Source organism: Rousettus aegyptiacus, unplaced genomic scaffold (assembly GCF_014176215.1).
Source record: "Rousettus aegyptiacus isolate mRouAeg1 unplaced genomic scaffold, mRouAeg1.p scaffold_m13_p_5, whole genome shotgun sequence".
Classification (NCBI taxonomy): Eukaryota; Metazoa; Chordata; class Mammalia; order Chiroptera; family Pteropodidae; genus Rousettus; species Rousettus aegyptiacus.
This window is the reverse complement of record NW_023416308.1, coordinates 21,254,593-21,274,185: the sequence shown is the minus strand read 5'-3', so window position 1 is coordinate 21,274,185 and position 19,593 is coordinate 21,254,593. Positions and strand designations below refer to the sequence as shown.

Below are 19,593 nucleotides of genomic sequence, written 5' to 3'. Positions count from 1 at the left end.
CTTTGGTGTGTCAACTCACTTAATCCTCACAATAACCCCACAAAGTACTAGCACCAACTCAGTGTTCAATATAAGGAAACTGAGGCACGGAGATTCAATTGCTTGTCTGAGATTACTCAGCTAGCAAGTGGAGGAACTGGGATCTGACTTAGCTCATCACTTGACATTGGTAAAATGAGACTTTGGATGTGGTACGGGCTCCCCACTTGCCTCTGCCTTCAACGAACCTGACTTAGGTCATCTGCCTGGCTCCCAAAGGTATTTAAGTGGGTTCTTCTCTAGCTCCAGCTGAAGAAACCTCAAGCCCTCCCCTTGGGCTCCTGGGATGGGCCTGGCTCATCCCTGAGAATCGTGTCCACCCAGAGCAGGCTTAGCCACCTAGAGGGGGAATTTATCATTCTCCCTAATGTGGCTTACTCTGAAAATGCTGTACCTAAAGCTCAATTACACAGCATTGGTGCCACCCGACCCATAAATTTCTCCAGCCACATTGAAGATTTCTGATCGCATCCAGCGCCTGGTTGGAGCCAGTGGGAGCCTGTGGTTCATAACCCCATGCTCATGAACAGACAGAGCCCTTGTTCTCTTGGCCCCCACCCTGACCTGCTCTTGCTGGACTCTTGCCTCTGCTTGCCTGAATGGGGCCTCTAACTTTGTCCTTCTTTGGGTACCGTCCCCGATCAGCCCGCCAATGGGGAAAACAAGCCATGCAGAGGCACTATCTAAAACATCTCTGAAATCAGAGCTGGCTGGGCCTCATTCTCCCAGTGTGCCGCCTTCGGAATGGGCAGTTTTGCTAGGTTTTGTTTCCTCTCTCTCTCCTCTCTGTGCTTCCTCTGGTTTCTGCCTCTGAGCATCCCAGGGGAGGGGAGTTTGGCTAAATGCCCTCATTGAGAGGGTAACTCAAGCATCCCACACCTTCACATGGGTCCAGGAGGGCAGCGATGCTGTGAAAGGGGATCCATGGCCCCCTTATCACAGAGTAGCTCTCCCTTCTGGCCCCAGTGTGGGCAAAAGGAGGCGGGGGAAAATGAAGGGAACTACTAGAAAGAACTGGTTGTATCTTAGGGGAAGCCAAAGCAATTTCCAGAAGAAAAGATGAGAAGTGTTATCTGGCCAAAGAGAGAAATTAAATTGGCCATTTGCCTATGGAGTAGGTTTTCATCTCCAAAACTCTCAGAGATTAGAAAGGGAACTGGATTAGTCCCAGAGAGTGCCTCAGTGGAGTCTCCAGGCCCCAGTGGTCACTAAATATTTATATGGTACCTTTGTGTGCAAGGTATTCTGGGAAATGCCTGGGAAGGCCTCTTGGCTGGGGGCACCAGGCAGAGTGAGGCCTAGATTCTAATCTTGACTTTGATTTTAACTGGCTATGTATCTTGGCAAGTTCCTTTCCCTCTGGGCATCGATTTTCCCAGATCTAAACTGAGAGGGTGGGTCCAAACGATCTTAGCTTACCCATCTCTGATCAAGAAACGAATGAAAAGCGCTCTAGAGATGGACGGCGGTGATGGTGGCACATTACGAGTGTATTTAATACCACTCAACTGTACACTTCAAAATGTTTAAGACGGTAAATTTTGTTACGTGTATTTTAACAGGATAAAAAAAATTAGGAAAAAAAGGTAGAAATTTTTAAAAAATTCTTTTTAGAATGGTTATATTATCTATTATGTGGCTAACACTGTACAAAAAAAGTGGCAGACAAATGACAGCTCCTGACTTAAAGGGAATAGTTATCTCAGGAAGAAGAGAATTTTTTTTTTAACTGCAAGGATCTGTAAACTACTTCCAAAGAGCTAAATCCCGTATCTGGGGTTGACTCTGTTTGTAAATAATATAGTTTTGTTGCAATGTAAAAAGAAAAAAGAAAAAGAGGAAGAGAGAAAGAAAGAAACCAACTCTATATGGTAAAGTCTGACATTAACTTCTTGTTTTCTACCTTGCATACACCCCTTCCCTCTTCTTAGATAACAGAACCCCGTCTTTGAAAGGGGGCAGCGGTCTGCCAATTCCTAGGGAACATTATGGCTAGTTCCATTTTGCCCCCCTGGGGACATGCGGCAAGACATTTTTGGTTGTCATAGTTGAGGTGGAAGATGTTCCTGACATCAGATGCTGCTCAACACCCTGCAATGGCCGAGACAGCCCCCACCTCAAAGAATGATCTAGGACAAAATGTCGGTAGTGCCAAGGTTGAGAACCCCTGTTCTAGAGGGAAGAAGTAGAACATAAACAAAATAAATAAGTTGTCTATGGCCATGCTACCCTGAACAAGCCCAATTCCTTCTGATCTCGGAAGCTAAGCAGGGTCGGGCCTGGGTGGTACTTGGATGGGAGACCATCTAAGAAGACCAGGTGCTGTAGAAGTAAAAAATAAGGGATGGTAAGCTGACAAGGTCCTTACAATCTGTGAGGTCAACCAAGGGTTGCCTCACCTAAAAAAAATAAATAAATAAGTCAATTGTATGGTAGAGTAGAAGGTGGTAAGAGTTACATAGACAGAGCAGAGCAGAGGACCCTGAGGTGGGGCGTGGGGAATGCCAGGAACGGGGATGGAGTGGAGAGAAGGGGTTGGATTTACTGAAGATCTTATGTGGGGTTGGAGAGGAAGAAGGAGTCGAAGATGACTGCAAAGCTTTTGGCCTGAGCATCTGGAAGTATTAATAAAAAGCCCCACCAGAATGTCTCCATAGCCATTCTTCACTTTCCCTCTGGTGCCAATTGCTCCTCCATTCTCTACGCAGCAGCCAGGGCAATCTTTAAATATAAATTTGAGGTCTCCATTTCCCTTCTAGAACCTCCCCACCCCCCAGGGCTACCAAACACCTCATGGTGCCCACCCTGACCCTAAAGGTCTACTGTGACCTGACCCCTCCAGGTCCCCTCCCTAACCTCAATGCATCTGATCCACCTCCTCAAACACACCAGGCTCTCACTCCCCCACTTGTCAGAAACAGTGTCTTCCTCCTCCACCCACCCTGCCCTCCCGCCTGATCCTACTCCACTAGAAGGGCTTGGTTTGGATGCCGCCTCCTCCAGGAAGCCTTCCTGGACGCCCTCCTCTGGGTGAGGGGCCTCCTTTGGGCTTTCGCAATGCCCTGCCCTTCCTCCATCAAAGTGCTATTCTGCTAGTTTGTCATTTCCTGCCTCTTCCACCTAGTGACCTCTGTGAGGGTGGGCATTAGAAGATTCTTATTCGCCACGTCGTCCTAGTTTCCTGGACCTGAGGGGTTCCCAGGATACTGAGACCTTCAGTGCTAATACTGGGAAAATTCTGGAAAAAACAAAACCAAATTAGCTACTCTAACTGTATCCCTGATGCTTATTAGCATCTAGTCCAAGGTAAGTTCAATTCATATTTGTTGAATGAATGGTGAGTAGGAGATTTACAGATATTTCTTAAATGGATGGATAAAGGAAGTTCATCATGAAGGAATTAATAATCCAAAACCATTATCCAGACTTCTGGAACCCCCTGGAACACCCCAACCCTAGTCCATCCTGACTTGTGCTCCAAGATGTTATCAAAATCATGGTGTATCTGCTCTCTAGTTTCAAAAGTAGGGTCCAGGCCCACCTTCTGTCCACACAGAAAGGAAGGCCAGGGCCATGAGAGAACAACCATGGCAGTGACTCCAATGGCCTAATTCTCCTGGACCCAGAGGTCAGCCCACCCTGGGCCTGGCACTCAGCTGCCTCACTCTTGGAGCCCCGTGTCCTCATTCTATTATCTGACCCTCCATCCAGGACAGCTTATCTCCTGGCTTTTGGTAGCCTCCAAATTTAGAACCTGCTTCTCAGGTTTTATTTTTCTCTGTTTTTCTTTTATTTTCTTTTTTTATTTTCTTCTGGGGCAATCAACCCTCCATCTTCATCACGTTCTGAAAAAAAAAAGAGCTCATTGTGTCCTCCGGCCAAGTGGGTTGTTTTTGCACATGTAAATTTGAATCCCTGAAGGCTCAAGGGACAGAGAGGGGCATAGCCCATCCCGGAAGAGATTGTGGCACTAAAAGGGGAGGTTAACTTGGCTTGAGACAGGATGGCTGAGGATATTCTCTGCATAAGACCGAAGCAGTATGGGTTCTGTAAGTATCTGGGGGGGCCACAAAGGATCATTTTATGAGACCTATGCCCCATATACAAAAGAAAATGCAAGACAAAAGTATGCAATTTGATGAATTACTGCTTCATGAACACATGTTCGTGTAATCATCTTCCAGGGCAAGAAAGGAAACATGGCCAGCTCCCCAAAGCCCTTTCTGGCTCCTTCCCCACCCGAGGCAACTAACACCCTAACTATTATGGTTTTCTTCCTTCCTTGTTTTTCTTTACAATGTTTCCACCTAACACTGCATCCCTAAACGCTCTAGTCTAGCTTCTAGGTTGAGCTTTTTTTTTTCTTGTAATTAACGTTATATAGCATATGCTCTTTTGCATCTGGCTTTTTTTTGCTTGGCCATTATTTTTGCATAGTCCATCCTTTTGTGGCATGTAGCTGCAGTTTGTTTGTTTTCACTACCGTGTACTATTCCATGGCATGACGGAACCTCATTCCACTTGTCTATTCTACCGAAATGGACATCTGGCACTCAGCTGCCCACTTCAATTTTTCACTATTATGACTATGATAAAAATATAAAAAAGAATATATATATTCGTTTCTGTTGAGTGTATATTTCAGATGAGAGGCTATATTGTGCTGCTTTATTAAATGCTGCCAAGTAGTTTTCCAAAGCAGTTGTATTAATTCACTGTGTATGAGGCTCCTCAGACCTCCTTTTAAATTTTAGTTAATAACCACAACTTCATGCTGTACGCATGTGGTAGTGTGAGCTTAAGAAGGGAGCTAAATGTTTCCCTGACCCCCCTCGAAGACACAGACTGGTAGAGGAGACACAGGTTGGTTACATCATCACACAGCACTGTAATCACAAGCCCTGAAGGAATGATATGGAGCTTGGAGAGCTCATGGCAGGGGGGAGCTGACCTGGGTAAGGAACACCACAGAGAAATCTCAGAAGCAATGCTTCCCCCAAGACCAGAAGGAGAAGTTACAATTAAGCAGGTCTGAAGATGGAGAGGGAAGTGTGCCAGGTATATGGCACAGGATGTGCAAATGCCCTGAGGTGGAAGGGAGCAAGGTGAGTTTAAGGAACCAGAGAAAAAAGGCCCAGGGAGATCAAGAAAGCTTCCCGAGGTGACACAGTAAGTTAGTAGCAGAGCCGGGTCTAGACTCCACTGCTAAGGGGTCCTTGGCACCCATGAGTTTATGTGAATACAACGGATTTCCTTAGGAGGTAGAGCCCTTCACAAGAGGCAGGGCCTCTGGATTTAGGTACCCTGGAGTCCAAATCTCTGCTGTGCTGTGACCTAGCTATGTGAGTCTGTTTCGGCATATGCATGAAAAAGAGGACAGTGATAGTAGAGCCGCGAGCCTCGGGGCTGCCATGAGCAGCAAAGGGGCCTGTGGTCAAAAAGAGCCTGGCACAGAGCGAGTGCTCAGTACTCTCAGTGCTCAGTATATACGGAAGATGATCATCTATCTCCCTTTCCTCAGGCTGCTGGGGCTGGAATATTATAGGAGGAGCTACTTTGTGTCCAACACCCTTTTTGGAGGCAGGAGCTATGAGGATCCCCATGCTGCAAATGAGCAAACTGAGGCTCAGAGAGGTGAAGTGACTTGCCCTCGGTCACACAGCAGAGAGTTGGAGAGCCAGGATGGAACCCTCCCTCCTTTGTTTGGAGGAATGGCAGCCGAATTACCTTCTCAGGCTCTGCAGGGGATGTTTTATCCCAGGAAATCAATAGTGTGAAGCAAGAAATCAGAGAGAACATTAATAATCTTAGGCAGCAAAATGAACTGCTTTGAAGCAACCATTCTCGCTGAATCCCATCCTCAGAGCCTGTTACAAATGGCGAAGTTCAGAGTAAAAAGGTCTGCCCGTGGCCATCCGAGGGGATGCTGAAAGCATCCAGCACATGACCCAGGAGTCTAGAACAATGGGCCGGTGTGTCTTCTGAAGTCATCTGCAACACGAGTTCTCTATGGTTCTGAAAGAACAGGCTCCATGTCCCCCATGCTGGCGAGACCTGGCCTAATAACATTGGTCCCTGGCTATGGGAATTAGTTCCAGAGGGCCCCAGGTCTCAATTACAGGACTTGTTGGAATTGAGCTTGCAGCTGGCACAATGTAAGCATGGAGGTGCTGATGAGCATCTGTGCCCAGAAGCGAGCCAGAGCCAGCCCAAGAAGGAAACCAGCACAAAGGAAAGAGGCGTCATGGGGGTGATCACTCTGTAAGTTCTATAAATGTCTAATCACTATGCTGTATACCTGAAAATAATATATTACATGTCAACTGTAATTGAAAAATAAATTCTATAAAAAAAACAAAAGAAGAAGACAGACAAAGAGAAAAAGAGTAAAGGAGAGTAAAAAAAAACTTGGAGGGAGGGAGGGAGACAAGAAAGCTGTGACTCTGTTAAGCTCCTGGATCTAGCCAAGCCTGAAGCTGGTTGCCAGTTACATGAACCAATATATTACCTTGTATGCCTGAGAAAAAGAGTGTAATGATATTTAAGTCGGATTTTCTGTCTCTGACAATCAAAAGAAGCCTGATGAATATAAATACTACCACTATTTCCATTTCACATGAGCAATTGAAGGCTAAGGGGATTAAAGTAAATTACCCAAAGCTACGCAGCTATGAATTGGTAGCGCTTGGATTTGAGCAAGATTTGCCCTAAACCTGAATCAGTTAGGTCAGAAATCTTGGTCTCCTACAAGGCTGTCCCTCTTTTTCTAGGAGCTGAGAGTTGGGGATTTTAGAAATAGCATACGTTCAGAAGCTCTGGTCCACTGTAGTGCATTGGGGAGGCCAGGACGGGAGGAGAGACTGCATCAAGATGAGATATATAATTATTATTTAAATCAGTTCGGAGGCCATAAGGAGTAAAAAATCAAAGCTTTCTGTGGCATTTCCCCAGTGCCATATTTTAATTTTTTCTTATCAAACACGGCTGGCATTTGTTTTTCAAAAAACTATTTTAATTAAAAAAATTCTCTAATAAAAGTTAAAGGAGCCCACAGGTCATCTGACGACAATGGAAGGAAGACAGGAGCATTCCAGCAACTTAAAGCAGATTAAAAAACTAAATTTGTTGACTTTTTCCAAAGCTCACCTCTCCCTTGGAGGCTTTATGTTTTGCATAATGAGGCTGAAATACTGAAGTCACTGATGCCTGCTCAGCTACCTCTTTGTTGGAATTTCAATGGGCTCCCACCTCATGTGGGGGTGAGATTTCTTCTTGTTGCTCTGGCCAGGGTTTAATTGAATTATCCCACTCCCTGTACTTAAAATCTTTACAAGGCTTCCCACTGCTAGAAGGAAAAGAGCAGAACACTTATAGGGCCCACAAGGCCCTGAGAATTGCACACTTTCATGGTGCACCTGCTCCTTCCCACCCCAGAGCTCCAGCGTCCATTGGTTCCTGCCATTCTCCTCACCTCAGGACCTTTGTACATGCTATTTCTTCCATCTTCCCATCCCTCTGCACCTGGCTAATCCTACTCACTCTTCAGATTCCAGCTCATTTTCCCCTTTCTTGGGGAAGCCTTCCTTTTAAACGCCCTAATTTTTGCACACCCAGTGTCAGATATTTTCCTTCTTGGCAGTTATTTCAAGTTGCAATTATGTGGCAGGTCTCAGAGCCCTCTCCAGCCTGATTTCTGCAGGTGACTGGCTCTCATGTGAATCAGGGGAGCAAATGTCATGAGAAGTCATGAGCCAGAGGCCAAGTACAGACAGAAGGTGCTTTGGTTTTTAATAACACCTTTAGTCCATTTGCAGGTGTCCCCAATTTACAGATGAGAACACGGAGGCCAGAGGTTGAAGCACTGGCTGCAGTGAAGTTGCCAGCATCTGAACCCTTTGTCTGATTGCAAAGAATGCTTACTTCCTGAGTGCTTGCCACATGACAGATACTCATCTAGGTGCAGAAAGATTTCCCTTACTCAACACGGTGAAAAATAAAGAGTTCCACATGAGTGAATTTTCCAGATACCTGAGGCATCATACATAGAAGCACGTAGTTAACCATGGGATCAAAATATTTTACATGATTAATTATTCATTGCCCTTCTCTCTTCCTACTGAATGGAGTTTACCTGTTTCTGAGGGCTATACAGAAGCAGCGACATTTCTGCTGCTCCATAACGCGGCACATTGCATTGCAGTAGCCCTTCCTTATCCACAGTTTCACTTTCCACGGTCAACTGCAGTCCAAAAATATTAAACGGAAAATTCCAGAAATAAACTATTCATAAGTTTTAAGAAGGCACCGTTGTGAGTAACGAGATGAAATCCCTCACCATCCTGATCCATCCCGCTTGGACTTGAATCCTCGCTGTGCATGCTTCCCGCCCATCTGTCACTTAGTAGTCGTCTGGGTTATTAGATGGACTATCATGGTGTTGCAGGGCCTGTGTTCAAATCACCCTTATCTTACTTAATAATGGCCCCAAAGCACAAGAGTAGTGATGCTGGCAACGTAGGAGCCATAAAGTGCTTTCTTTAAATGAAAAGGTGAAAGTTCTCAACTTGATAAGGAAAAAATTATATGCTGAGGCTACTAAGATCTCTGGTAAGAACAAATCTTCTATCCTTGAAATTGCCTCATTTCTGAATTAAGCTTTATCATAGGTATTTTTTACAGGAAGAAAACATAGTATTTAGGGTTCAATTCTATCCTCAGTTTTAGGCATCCACTGGGGTTCTAGGAACGTATCCCCACGGATGCGTGAATGACTGTACATTGTTCCCTAACCAGTTACACTGTTCTATAACACTGAGATGAGCACAAGCTAGTGAGATGAGGGGGTCATTTGACCCCTGCATTAACTGCCCTACCACTGTGATTTTTTTTTGTTTGTTTCCATGCTTATTTTTATAATTTCTTCGTCTGTACCCTTGTTCTCAAGCTGTCAACTATTGCTGCTGGCTGCTGTCACTGTGCTTTCTCTACCATGCCACATACTTCTACAGGCTATAAGGCTGGGACATCAGGTCACTGAGATTATCATAACAGTGTGCACAGTAAGAGTCAACAGGCTCTGAGTGAAGAAATGTTGGCTCTTTTCTGATATGGACACGGTGGCAATTCATTGGGACGACATTCTTTTCCTGCTTTATATGTAGTTTCCAGGACAAGTGGCCTGAAGTTACGGTGATACACCTAAGAGCTTTGTTAAAATGAAAGCAAGTCTTGTTGTCCCAGACTCTGAATTTTCATCTTGTCCCACAAGGAGGCATTCAAACCGCAAAGAGCTCAGGCCACAGACTTGTAAACAGACATTCTGTGGGGAAGAAATCAGGGTCATCACAGCAAAGTGGGGCTCATCTTGGAGATAACCCAAGAGAGGAAGAAACATGAGTGATCTAGTGACTTCGGAAACTTCCACGTGGTTCATCATGGCAAATGCCACGTGATCCTAGCTTCCTGGAGGTGCAGGGACTTTTTGTAAATCTGAAAAGCCAGACAGCCTGGTGGTGCACATAGCCTTGGTGACCCAGACCCACCCGAGCCATCTGCTGTTCACTGTCCTAGAATAAGTCTCCCAGCCATTCTCCTTCCTCCATATCCATCCAGACGGCAGCCTCACCATCAGGCCCATGTTTGCCATCACTAGGTCTGTGAGGGTGGACCTTCGCTTGGTTCGTGTCGCGTCCATGTTAATGAATGAGAGAAAGAAGAATGGAACACTTCTTCTGAGGTGTTCCTGAAACAGTTCATTTTCTCCATCTGGGAAAGATAGCGGTGATGTAGCAGAGAGGAGAAGCAGGAGGGAGGAGTGGCTGAGACTCAGGCTTTGGGGTCAGATAGACTGGACTCAAACCTCAGCTCTGCCACATACTGCCTGTGTCACCCTGAACAAGTGAATGATGTCTCTGAGCCTCAGCATCCTCACCTATAAAGTGGAGACAGAAGTTCTCTAACTCATGAGGACTCTGAGAATGGAAGTGAAACTCTGTTACAATGCCCAGCACGGCGAACACCTATCAAACAGAAGCCGTGAGGGTGATGACGCTTTCCATCAACATCACTGTCATCAGGAGGGTCAGCAAATTGGGCTCCTTCAGGACCACCTCAGAGCAGAGGCCAACATATGTTAAGTCTTTGGTGACTACTCAAATTAGAAGAGAAAACGGAACCATAAAAGGCCAGACCGAAAAAGTCCTTAGTGATTATTTATAATTCTTCTCCCATTCTACAGGTGGGAAAACTGAGGACCCAGAAAGGGAAGAGACTTGCTTAAGACCCTTGAGTCAGTCAGTGGGTGGCAAAGTGGGGGCCCAGATCTCTTCACTTCCATCCAGGGGCTCTCTTCTTCACCCTGCACTCTTAGGACAACAGAGAGAATTTAAAGGAAAAGTAAATGCGATCTTTGGGAGCTAAGCTAGAAACTTGAATGTCAAGATGAGAGAAGTGAGCTGGGTCAGGCCCTCCTGCAGTCCAGGACTCCAGGATGCATTTCTTGGAGTTGAGGCTGGGAGAGGCACACAGTTGTCCCCCAGATTTGCAGGTATTAAGAACATAGTCACCTGCCTCCCACTAGCTGGGTGGCCTTTGGGACATCTCCTCCTTTTTCTGAGTCTCCACCTCCCCACCTAAAAATTCTCTCAGCTCAGAATCTTTGGCGTTGCTGTCCCTTTCCTGACCCTCTGATGCCTCACCTATGGATGGATGTCCGCCCCATCTGTCACTTGATCCACAGTGACTCACCCAAGTATGTAGAATTCTTGCCTTTTGTCTCTTGGCTAAGTCCCAGGACCTCGGCTGAGCTTTTTTGCTTAGAGGTCAGCAAATTATTTTGGTAAAGGGCCAGATAGTAAATATTTTAGGCTTTGCTGGCCACGAGGTCTCTGTCACAACTACTGAACTCTGCAGTTGCAGCTGGAAAACAGCCATAGACAGCATGTAAACGAATGAATATGGCTGTGTCCCAATAAAACTTTACTTATAAAAACAGGCAGGGGGCCGGATTTGGCTGTGGGCTGCAGTTTGTCAAGCCCTGTTTTAACTCATTCCAAGCTGGGTCCAACACCTCCTCTGGGTTTAGGGTAACCAACCTTCCTTGGTTCCAAGTTTTAAATCCTGGGTCCTAGAAAATCTCACAGTTTCAGACAAAGTAGATGGTTGGCTGACCTGTCTGGGACCACGTTGGCCCCTGTTTCTCCCATTCCAGTGTTGCTTCGGCTGTGACATTCAACTGTCTCCTTTGTAAGAAGGAGGAGGAGAAAGAGAGGAGGAAGAAGGACAGCTGTTCATTGCGTTTTCTGATGTGCCAGGTGCTGTGTGAAGGGCTCTGTCAACATGACCTCCTTTGATTCTCACAGCAACCTGGTTGGGAGGTGGTAGCCAGAGACTCTCCCAGGGAGGGCTCAAGCCTGGGCTGGGTCCCAGTCTGATCTGTCTCCAGAACCCAGGTTCCCCTGCTTCCTCTCCAGACTGTAAACTCCTTGGGGACAGAACTGGGGTTTCTTATATCTGTATCTTTAGTGCCCAGCACAGAGTAAGACACAACATATTCTGAGCATATACTGGGTATCAGCAAATAACTGATGCTCAGCAAATGCATACATGAAAGAATGAATGAATGAATAAGCAAATGACACCTCTCCCATCTAAAAGACACTTTCCTTTTCTGTGACAAGATTCATTCCTGACTACCTTACCTTCAGGTGAGTTAAGGGAGAAATGTCAAATGTATGCTAGGATGTCAGTATGTCAAACGTGCCTGCTAGCACTGGGGAGGCAATATGGTCTCTGATGTTAGGTGATCTGTGTGCAAAGCTCAGCTATGCCTCTTTTGGGCTGTGTGACAGGTGCAAGCCAAACCAGCTCTCAGAGCCTCGCAGAGTATAACAAAAGATCATAATAGAAACTACCTCAAAGGGTTGTAATAGATTCTCTCTCTTTGGCATGGGGTGTAGTATCTGGTAAACACTCCATAAACACCGTCTACTATTGCCTATTATTATTATTATTATTATTATTATTATTATTTATTATTATTACTGCTAATGTTGGGATGAGCGGAAAGCAAGATAGTAATGAGATACCCATGGTGAGAAGTACGGGTGTTCATTATGCAGTTCTGAATGAGTACCAGGGGTCAAACAGGAGAAGGAAACCCAGACTGCTGGTAACGACCTTGGTTAGCTGTAACTGCAATCACGGGGCGTACAAACAACCACCTGCGACACACAATAAGAGGCATTTATTTAGCTAACCTGTTCATGGCCAGCCAGAGCATGGCTGAACCAGGCTCTTCACTGAGCTTTGGGCACAGGGCGCCTGGACATGGGTGCATTCTGGGGCCAGGCTGAGAGAGCAGTAGCTGCCTTGAGGGGGTTCTTCCCCCAGCCACCGCAGAAACATGCAAGGCCCCCTGAGCCTACGCTTGAAACAGACACACTGACATTTCCACCTCACCCTCATGGCCAAAGCTGGTCATATGGCCAAACCCAAAGTGAGGGAGCAGGAGCAGAAATCCTGGCAGCCCTTTGAGAGGGGAGAAGAGCAGAGTCATGTGGCTGACGGCATGGACACAGGGAAGAAGGAGGAACGGGGGGCCAGTAATGCCTGTGCAAGCCAAATCTTGCACAAGGGCCTCGCACTGTCTGCCCTCCTCACCAGCTTCCTCTTCAGCCCCTGCCTCATCAGCTCTTGGTCAAAATCTGGAAGAGACCCTTAGCAGTCACATGCGTAGTCCCTGGAGACCCCATTCCCATTTTGCGACATCTGGACCTGCTCTAGGGAGTCGTTAATCTCAGGCAATTTCTTTCCTCACTTGATTTGTTTATTTAAGGAAAACAAGTTGCTCCTAATTAGAAACACTGCGATCGAGATGTTCCGTGCATCCTAGGCTGCTGATTTCCAGACCTTCTGCCTAAAATTCTACCTGCACTCCTAACATCTGTGAGTTTGTTCGGCAACCGTCCTAAAGTTCAGGCTTCTGGCGAGAGACACCTGGGTTGTTGTGGAGGCCAAGGGAGCCGGGGACAGGGGAATACACAGGCTTCGGAGCTAAAGCACAAGGAAAAGTGAACACGCAACATCCCGACACGCTGCTCAGAGCCGGCACCAATCACTGAAGCAACACTCAGAAGGTGCACAGCACGAATATAGTTCAGACCTGAAGAGCAGGCAGAAGCGTAGTTCTAAAGGTTCAGAGATATTTTCTGTGGAATCTCTCAGCTGTGTTTACACCGCATACACACACTTTTACACCCCGTGGACATTCAGGCACACTCACAGAGATGCGCATCAAGGAAATACAAACATGCTCATGAGACTTGCGCGAAATTGGCACAGCCCCACGGATGGGCAAACATGCTCAGAAAAATACAATATATATACACCCAGAGACATGCAAGAGAATGCAGCATAACACCCCAGGTACACACACTCAGAAGCTCACTCATACACAGGCGACATGCACAAGTTACACTGCAACGTCCCAAGACACACATTCAGAGACACTCATATGCACACGGAGACACACTCAAATGTACACTGCAGTCAACACACCCAGAGACCAACACTAGGAAACACACATACACAAAGATACGACCAAGGATGCAGTCCCACACAGAGACACGCACACTCAGAAATATGTGTGTATACAGATGCACAAAAAGTTTACACTGCAATACACACAGGTACGCACCCACAGAAGCACATGAATACAGAGCAACGCAATCCAACGTATCCTCTAACACTCACATACATACACCCAGAGAGTCACACATATTCACAGAGACACTCACAGTGGTTATACCACGACAGACACACACACATACACAGAGAGTATATGCAATACTAAACATACATACGCACAGAGACACACAAAAAAGTACATTGAAAACCATGTAGACAGATATGCCTATAAGTGTATGCGTTCACACTCACATCATCATTGTACACACTCGTACATGCACAAATGTCCACAGAAACACATGCAGACAGCACAGACAGCTCCCAAAGCATGCACCAAGCAGAACTACACAGCTTCTTAAACATAGGTATCACTGCACAGACCCCCGCAGCACACGTGTGCGGCTGTGCAGCCATGCTACTGTCTGGCCATAGAGATACATCCAAATCACACACGCATAATTGCTCAACACTCACAAGTACATGCGCGCCCCCACACTTGCACTGACACACAGGTACGCATTCTTCTGTGGGCATGCACGGGCACACATACTCATAAATTCATGGGCTTGCAATCTCACAAAAAGTATAGACTCATATTGACTCTATTCTCTCATGTGTGCATACACACTTAAGGTTTTTATGTCAATCATACGCACATGAGCACATGTGCCCAAACCTGCATGAGAATGTTTACACACATATTTACACACGTGTCTACACACACACCCATGTCCTACTCCACCAGGAAACCAAACTGTCCATTTTCTCAGTCAAGCCCACAGACTAGCACATGGCAGAACCGCCCCTGACCTGGTGCCTACTAGAAGCCCATTAAGTCATTCTATGTCAGCAGAGATGAGGTCTGCCTTCCCCATGGCAATTTCACAATGGACCCTGGGGAACCCTAGTTTGTGGAGGGACACAGATGTCCCAAGCATCAGAGCCACTCAGAAAGAAATAAGACTGATCACGCTACTGCCTTTCCCCACAACCTCAGCAACACCCCCCAACCCCCACCCCACCCAAGTACTTTCCCCCACGTGGCTGTTCCTGCAGGGGACAGCAACCTCTGCTCAGACAGCCTCAGCAGACTGAGGGCCTAACACACAGACACACTGAACTTCTCTGTCCTGGGCCCCTAGCCACAAAGTTGAAGCCATGGAGACAGCTTACCTCCACCTCCTGTTGTCATGGCGACACAGCTGGATTCCTCCAGGGCTTCCAGACCACCCTGGGCTCCCCACTAGGAGCTGCTGGTCCAGTAGTGCTTTTGTGAGGCAGTAGCGAGGAGGCGGGGACTGTAGGTGCCAGGTGATTGGAGAGAACAAGGGCCCTGCCTCCTGGCCGAGGATCATCTGCTGTTCAGGTGGGACAGGGCCAGCTTCTTTGGGGAAAACAGCGGCCAGACACTCATGCATAAGACCCCAAAACAGACAACCCTGCTGCTGTGTCTGTGGAGCTCCGATCTGCACTAGATAACGCTTAGCACTTTCCATGCACCTCCTCAGTTAGTCCTTCCAATAGCCTTCTGAAGTCCTAACTATGAACTCACCCACTTTACAGTGGAGGGACGGAGGTGTGGAAGGTGAAGTGACTGGTCAAACTCCGATGTGTCTGAGTCCTAGGACTGTTAAATACTAAATTACATCACCTTTTAGGATTTTGAAAATCTAAACTGATAATTGCTCAAGGCCACAGAAGGTCCAAACCGGGACCTCTGAGGATACATGAAATCCCTTCATTTTGCAGGAGGAGAGACTACGGCCCAGAGAGGTCTAGTGATTTGCCCAAAGTCACACAGCAAATTGAAGGCAGACTTGAAGCTCAATCTCCTGACCCAGAGATAGGGTTTTCCCAGGGCAGCAATAACCAGACTCTGACACCCTGGAGGACTACTGAGGTCTCAGCAGCCTAGAGTAGTGGCTCCCAGCCGGGGCCCAGGTCAGACTCTGAAGCAAGGGCTGGCGGTCCTCAGACTCCCACCTCATGCTTCAAGTACCGTCCAAGAACAACACAGCAATGCTATTCTCCAGAGGTAGCTCTGCCCAGCCCAAGTAGGCAATTATAGGGCCAGGGGAATATGTCCCACCTTTGGGTCATGGCCAGAAGTACCTCTACTGCCTGCCTTGCTGACCAGCCCATCCATCATCATGACCCTGGCTGGAACCCCAGTGAGGAACCACAATGCCATTCAGGGGGCTGTAACCACATGGGTGGGCTCCAAAATGATCCCTGGAGACCAGGTAGCCTCTGAATCAAGCTTTTCATTACGACGAAAAATAATCTGGCCAAACTCATGAGCTGCGTGCTGGGCTGGGAAGAGCCTCTAGGGGCCTAGAGTGTGGAGGGACCACCCACATCCTCAGAGCTGGGATGAGAATGCCAGGAGGCCTTATCCAACTGACCATTCCAGCCCCTTTTCTGCAAAAAGTTTATATCTCCCTAAGCTATGATCAAAATGGTCTCATTGAGTGGCCCAGGAAACTTCTCCCAAATCTTTTGCTCATTTAAGGAGCTGCAAGGAACAGGAGGTAATCTTGCCTCTCCTAGTGTCTCTGCCAAAGAGATGAGTTCTCTCTTGTGATGACACTTGAGGCTGCAGGAAGGGCTTGGATGGAGGCAATCCGGCTCAATGAGTCCTCCTGGTCCCAGTTGTCTCCCTATACACACACACAAACACACACACACACACACACACACACACACACACACACACACACACAGAACGACACAAGCAGACCTGCAGAGCACTGGACACAAAGCACATCTCACGGGCAGCCCTGGATGCTGGCTCCAGATAACGAGTAGCCTCATTTATGAGTATCATGTCCAACAAACACCTGGTAAAGCCAACTTGAAAATATGACCAGCTCCTTCTACCTCAGAACTCTGAACTGGCCAAGAAGCGGATGATTTATGAATGAAATTAAAGGAGTCCATTGCCTTTTCCCTGGCCCAGCTTAGCCTGAAAAGCCTTTGAGTGCCTGCCTTTGGGGTCCCAGTGGAAAGGACTCCTGGGTGAACTGGAATGTCTCACCCTCTGCCAGAGGAAAGTTTGCCATTTACCCAGAGCTGGGCTGTCACCACTCTGGGTTCTTTACTCACCTGACTGGACGGACGCTGAACCTCCAGCCTGCGGAGAAGCCGCTGGAACTAGAAGCTTGGATGGGGGACAGGAATCGTTTTGCAGCGGCTCGGCACCCCGTTCTCTTATGGAACCCGCTTACCCACGCAGGCCCCTCAGCGCTTACCTGAGGGGTCTCAGCCGCTTGCCAACTCTGCGTGCGGAACCCAGCAGAAGCCCGGGGTCTCTCTGCGACTCCTGCGTCCCGCTTAGCGCGCCCGCTCTGTGGGCGCCGTCCCAGCTGCCAGCTGCTGCAGTGGCATCACGGAAAGCGGAGTCTGGATTTCCTTACTCGCCACGAAGGCGCCTACGGCCGGGCCCGGAGGCTATTTCTCCCGGTCTGTTGCAAGGGGGATCCTCCGTGTCTCCAACGAGAAAGTGGAAGTGTGCGTCCTGGATTGCAGCAGCGACGACAGCGGTGGCCGGGGACGAGGAGAAGGTGGCGACGCCAGCCGGCGAGCCGAGGAGGCGGGCGGAGGCGAGAGGAAGTGAAAGCCGGGCTCTTGCGAGCCTGGCGCTCCGGCGGGCTGGCGGGCGGGCGGCACTGCGGGGACCCCGCGCCGCGGCGAGGCCCCGCGCACACACCCGCCCCTGGGGGGCCCGGGCCCGGCGCGCGCGGGGCGCGGGCTGCAGCAGGGCGCGGGCTCCAGCCGCCTCGCGTCTCGCTCGCTGCCTCCTCGCTGCCTCGTTCCTCTCTTCCCCGGACTTTACGTCTCCAGCTCGAGCTCCGCGCGCCGCTGCCGCTGCTGCCGCCGCCGCTGCCAGCAGCGCCTCAGCCCGGCGCGCTCCTCGCACGGAGCCACAGCACTGCCTACCGCTTAACTCCTTGCATGCCACCTGGCCCTCCCGCAGCCTCCCGGGAAGCTGGGCAGACCCGGTGCCAGGCCTGCTGCGGAGCTTGGGCAAGGGCTTCAGCCCCCCAGCCTCAGTTTCCTCGACTGGAGAATGGGCTGGAGAGACCCACGTCCTAAGATCATTTGGAGAATTACCTGTACCAAGCTGCCTGGCATTGAACAAGCATTCAACAAATAGAGTATTCACTGCTGCCGTTGCTGCTACTCCTGCTGACGTTCAAGAGGCTTGACAGGGGGCCTTCCAAATAGTGTATACCAAGTAAAGGGCAGTTTGGTTGGTGGGTTGGTTGTTTTTTTCGTATTTAGTTTGTTGCTTTAATGGGCAGTAGGTTTAAGCTGTGTAGCCCCTGGCTGATTAATTACCTACCCTCTCCCAGCCTGTTTCAGAAGATTCTTGCAGCTCTGTGACCTTGGGCATGTCTCAGCACCCCTTCTGAACCTCTGTATCATCATCTGTAAAGTGAGAACAATAGATAATGATTGATAACACTCACCTTCAAAGGATCAACAGTGAATCCCCGGGAGAGGAGCACATCTTCTGATGTGGCATGTGACAAGAGGGACCATTGACCCAGAGCCTCCTAAGTGTTAGACACCTTGTCTTCTAGTCTTTAATACATTATCTCATTAAGTCATCTAAATAACCCAGGAGGTGGCTAGTTCCATCTCCATTTCTCAGATGGGAGAACTGAAGCCCAGAGAGGTTATGAGGCTCACTCTGGGTTGATTCAACTAGAAAGTAGCAGAGCTGGGATTTGAACTCTGGATTTTCTGACTTCAAAACCAGTATCTGTTAAGCTGGAAACTCAAGGTGGGGCTCTAAAGTGGCCATGAGCAGACTATTCTTTGCTGAAACTAGCAATAAGAATTAGTTATCTGCATTTATTTTATTAAAGCACATTGTTTCTCCACTAATTTTTGTCTAATGTAGATAATTCAGAAAACACCGAAAAGTATGAAGAAATACCAACTCTAGTCCCACCTCCCAGAGAAAATGGTTATTAACATCTCGATGTAGTTTCTGGTAGTCTTTCTATACCTACATGTAAAAGCTGTTGGAACAAAGAGAATCTCCCTAATCGTTCATAGGAATGGGAACTGGGCTCCCCACAAAACAGAAAGAGCCCAAGGCTTGGAATCAAACAGGTGAAGCTTGAGTGTCCTCGGGTTGGTCACTCGCTGTTTCCAGGCTCTGCTTCATCATCCATGAGAAGACAGATAATGTCTTCCCTGCCTGCTTCATAGGGTTGTTGGGGAAATTATTGGAAAGCACCTTGAGAGTGGCAAAAGCTATAAGAATGTAGTGGTGATGTTATAATCATCACTGTCATCATCATAAAAACATAAAAGAACAGAGCGTCATGGCATCTTGTAGTGATTAAAAGTAGGAGCTCTGGAGACAAATTCGCTTTTCCTTACATGGATGTCCGATTGACCCATGACAATTTATTGAAAGAACTGTCTTTCCTTCACTGCTCTGTAAGGCCACCTTTGTCACAAAGCACATGTCTCTGTGTGTGGAGGGGCCAGGTCAGGGATGTTTATTCAGTTCCATTAGTCACTATACTCATCTTTGTGCTATATTTTGTCATCTTTATCACATGGTCTCAATTACTACAGCTTTATAATAGTCTTGATATCAGCAAAATACATTATTTTTTCTCCCTGCAAGATTATTCTTGGCCTTTGAATTTGTGTATAAATTTTAGAATCAGTTTATCAAGTTCCACACTCAACAACAACAATAAAAGACCTATTAGGTTTTGATCGGGTTGGCATTGAGTCTACAGGTCAGTTTGAGGACACTTGCCATCTTTATAATATTGAGTTTTCCTATCCCTCTACCTAACAACATACACACAAATCAATCCCAGTTGGGTTATACATCTC

At 47.6% G+C, this 19,593-nt stretch overlaps 1 protein-coding gene and 1 pseudogene across 1 annotated transcript in view; one reads left to right on the top strand and one right to left on the bottom strand.

Annotated features, from left to right (window-relative positions):
- Positions 1–17,550, bottom strand: part of WSCD2 (WSC domain containing 2) — a 100,462-nt gene extending 82,912 nt beyond the window's left edge. Inside the window, exon 1 of the mRNA XM_016160003.2 lies at positions 16,977–17,550. The gene's annotated coding sequence lies outside the window, so the exon portion shown is untranslated. The remainder of the gene's footprint in view (positions 1–16,976) is intronic.
- Positions 2,252–2,370, top strand: LOC118603459 (annotated as a pseudogene).
- Positions 17,551–19,593: the final 2,043 nt, after the last annotated feature.